The sequence below is a fragment of the Dermacentor andersoni genome, chromosome 6, assembly GCF_023375885.2.
Source record: "Dermacentor andersoni chromosome 6, qqDerAnde1_hic_scaffold, whole genome shotgun sequence".
NCBI classification, from domain to species: domain Eukaryota; kingdom Metazoa; phylum Arthropoda; class Arachnida; order Ixodida; family Ixodidae; genus Dermacentor; species Dermacentor andersoni.
Window position 1 is genome coordinate 95,800,441 of NC_092819.1, and position 4,171 is coordinate 95,804,611.

A 4,171-nucleotide genomic window follows, 5' to 3' on the forward strand; every position below is an offset into this window, starting at 1 on the left:
TAGGAAGAATTACAGCCCATTGTACAGTTGCAGACTGGATGAAGTGGAGAGTATGACGAAAGCCCGTCTGGTCGGGATGATGCATACTAAAAGGAAGAGGTCCAGACACCGAGCAAAATGTTTAAAATAGTTATTTATGTTTTCAAATTCAAATAACTTCAAAAATTCAAATAAGTACTTTAAACCATTTTTGTCAGTGTCCGGACCTCTTCCTTTTAACTTGCAGAATGCACAAACAGAATACTTCGCGAAAATTTCACGTCGTGTGAGCATCATTATCTTGTAGGCTAAGGTTGAAACATTACGGCACGGACAAAGCTACAAACAAGTGTTTCTATGGATGACCACAAGGCTTTCCAGAATGTTTCATTATGCGAGATAGACCATTCATGTTTTTTATCTATAAAGAGTATCTTCTTATTCTGACTTAAGTATAATAGACCTTCGAGCAATTTCTGAAAAGTATTTTCATCCAGCTAGGGTGGTTTATAAGTGCAAATAACCAATTTAGGAACCCCCATTTTGTAGTGAAGAAAGAGCTTATAATAAAGAAACCTATAGCTGCAGTGATTAATAGTTTCTGAAATTTTGAATCACTCTTTATATCTGCAGAAGCTCTTTAATTAGGTATTAGGACGCCTTGCAGCACTGATAATGAAAGGAAATCATGACAACACATTACAAAAACTAATAAAATGAATGTGTTCTTTATAATATAATGTGTTGTTTTATTATACAGAGATTATACAAGACAGCAGCAGTAATGCGCATATCTTCAGAGTGCACACACAATTCACCAGTGTAATAAATACAGGTCAACATCATAAAGCAACACATAGGTACTGGTGTTTTTCTTTCACATTGGCCTAAAAACCAATCACATGAGCATTCAGCCATCATATAAACAGCACCTGCTTGCATGAATTCAAGGAACTTTCAAATGTGCAAAATCCTTCAGGAGCTTTTAAGCAACAGGCATGACACTACTATTATGGTTAATTTGTTGCCTGTAAAAGTGGTAAATCAGGTGAACTGCTAGTCGTCCTTTCTTTGAAGGATATTGCAGAAAATGTGAGGACAAAAAGATTAAAGGAGCTATTTGGAACTCATCAATGTTAAGAAAGATAATATGCAATGTTACCATGCTGACAGACAGTCAGATAAAAGATGATACAAAGAAAATATCATATATAGATTACACAGATGCAAGCATTCTGCTTCTTTATTGCTGCAAAACTTGGCAGTTACAGAAGTGCTTCATCCCGTGAAAAATATTTTTAGCAATACGTTCACTATGGAGTGCTATTGAGGATGCATCAGATTTACATGCTACAAGTGGTTTGGGCAGTTCAGAGACAGACATCTGGCTTGTAAACCCGAGAGCATGACGAAATACTGCAAGTGCTCCAGAAAAATGCTTACATGGTAAGGGATAGCCATAGTATATAGTGCGCCGTCACCCCACCGGCTGGTGGACTCGAACTCTGGGGAGAACCTTGAGAATGTGCTCAGTACACCTCCTCAAGGTTCCGGCAACTCCCGTCAGGGTTCGAGCCCACTGCCTACCAGGGTGCAATCGAGCGCCTCGCGTCGCTAGGCCACAGCCCTGGCTAATGGGAAATGACAAAAACAAGAATGTGGATGAAAATACCAAACTGCCCCAAAGTCTAATTTTAGCAATGTAAGGTTTTATGAACCATAATTACAGTTCTAAGACAAAACAAAATACCAACATGATATGCAGAGAATGGATGCTGGACATCAAGTGGCCTCACTAAACAATGATTACATACATAAAAACGACACATTCGCAGGAAATTTCACAATACACGACATGTAAACTATGATTCATGATGCCCCTATGTCATACATCATATTGTTCAAGTAACCAACTTCTTTATTCAAGACCCCTGTAGAAGGTTTGTTAATGCAGTTATTGGTTTGTTGGATGGAAAAGACCTAGTATACAAATCTGCACTTCCCTGCCTTATATTTGCAAAGTGCATGTGTACAGTCAAATTTTGGCACAGTTTGGCATCTTTTGCAATGTTTTGTGAGATATTCAGATGCTGTTACCACCTACATCTGTGCACAATGCTCCTGCAGCCTGCAATTATCACAAATCCTGGTCTATGCTACATAATACCCCAGTCACACGGGCACTTTCAAAGTGCTTTGAACCAAAGATCCTTTACTTCAAGGGAGAATGTGCACTGTCACACAGGCACAGCAAAGGAGCCCTACTGGAAGGGGGCTTTGAGTCAAAGGAGTGCGCGTTCGTCCTTTGAAACCTCAAGGGAATACTAGAGGGCGTCAGACAACAGAAAAAAATAATCTCTAAAAATAAAGAAGTTCAATTTTTACCTCTTCAGAACCAGCTTATAAGTACTGGATACTGTTACTAAAGAACTAAACACTTTCGGGACACCCGCAATCTCCATCATGAAAGCGCCGGTTCAGCAACGCCGGCACGGCCTGTCGTCAGCAGCAACATCGACAAAACACGGGTGCCATGTGCGATTTGGTTCTTTGGTTAGTGGCTGCTAGGCATCCCAGTTTCCTTGGCTTTTTTTGCGCATCTTCTTTCCTTGTCCCTTTTGCTTTGCAGTTTTTTACAGCATTTACGTGTACCTACCGCTACCTAGCCACAACAAACGAAACAAAGCAGCTGAAGCAAAGGCAACAATGAATAATCGACGCCAACGTGCGGTGTACGAAGTGGTACACATGGTGGCCATCATTACAATAAGTACATCTGTTTGTGATAAAGTTATGCCTTTACTACGTGCGCATTTTGTTTTGATGTTTCTATGTATTAGGAAAAATAAATGTTGCTGAAAAAATGTGACAAATTTATTATAACATGCATTGGGCCATATTTTTTATGACTTTCGAGGTGATGGTAGCGCTAAGGATACATTGCGGTTTCTGTTAAAAGCCTCAACGGAGACTACCTGGAGACCATGTAGCACCGACATATATCCGTTGAACTAATCCCTTTGAAAGCTCAAGGCTCCTTAACTTCAAAGGACCTTTGGCATGCTCGTGTGATTGGAGTATACCACTTGCTGCTGAAGGCATTAAAGGCACTCAAAGGTGCCTCAAAGACAGGCTGAGCATTCTGCACAGGTTAGCGTGTTATCAAGGCCTGAAAAACTTGCAGGACATTGTAAAAGATGTCAATACATGGCAAAATACAACAGCACAAAATGCTCAGAAAATGTAAGGCTAAAAGTGCACACTGATATATAAGGGCCTTCCCAGACAAACAGATAAGTGCAATAGCACACCTTCTATTGAAATCTCGAATAGAAAAATTGATTACTTGAAAAAGATGTACGGTACATGCAAAATGAGTGACGTATCTTATATGTCACGTATAGTCAAATTTTGCTGCAAATGTGAGCCTTTCATGCATGCATATAATCGCACTGATGTACTAAAACAAGTTCATGTGCAGTGCTCATCCTGTGCATTTCATGTTTCATCTTATAGTGTAGTAACTATGTTTCCTAATGCCAGTAACCAACTCTCCCAGCTTTCAGCAATAGTATGAAAGATTATTAATTCTTAGAAGTATGACAGCATGAAGAAACAAGGATGAAGACCTGTCAACAGGACTAGCATCAACTACAAGCTGCTTTTGCTCCTGGATGGAAAAGAGTATTAGTAACCGTAATGATTATCAATGTTTCAATGAGGAAGTGGGTGAACCCAGAACTTGCACAAAGAATAACTACAGTAGCCACACGGCTGAACATATGAGCCGTAGGTGTTTCCCTATCTTCCAGCACATGAGGTTAGTTGCAAAGAGCCCTGACAGAGCTGAGAGGGAAGTGATTGTCGTTTTCCACATTAGGAAATAAAGATCGGCATGTGTCGGAAAATAATCACCATCTCTCATCAAAAACATGTAATTTTTTATATAGCACTTATCCTCGATTCATTACACACATTGTCTTAGGTAACTAATTTGTTTCGCTACTGTTCTTAGTGCCCCATACAAGATTAACCTTTTCCATGCCAATGTTATTTTCAGAAAACCACTGAATGTTCCAAAATATTTTTATTAGCTATTCTTTGTAAAGAGTTATCATTACCGCTATATCAGCAGTTCGTTTAAAATCTTCTGCTGCCTTTTACTAGCTGTTTTTCATGTTTTTAGGATGCA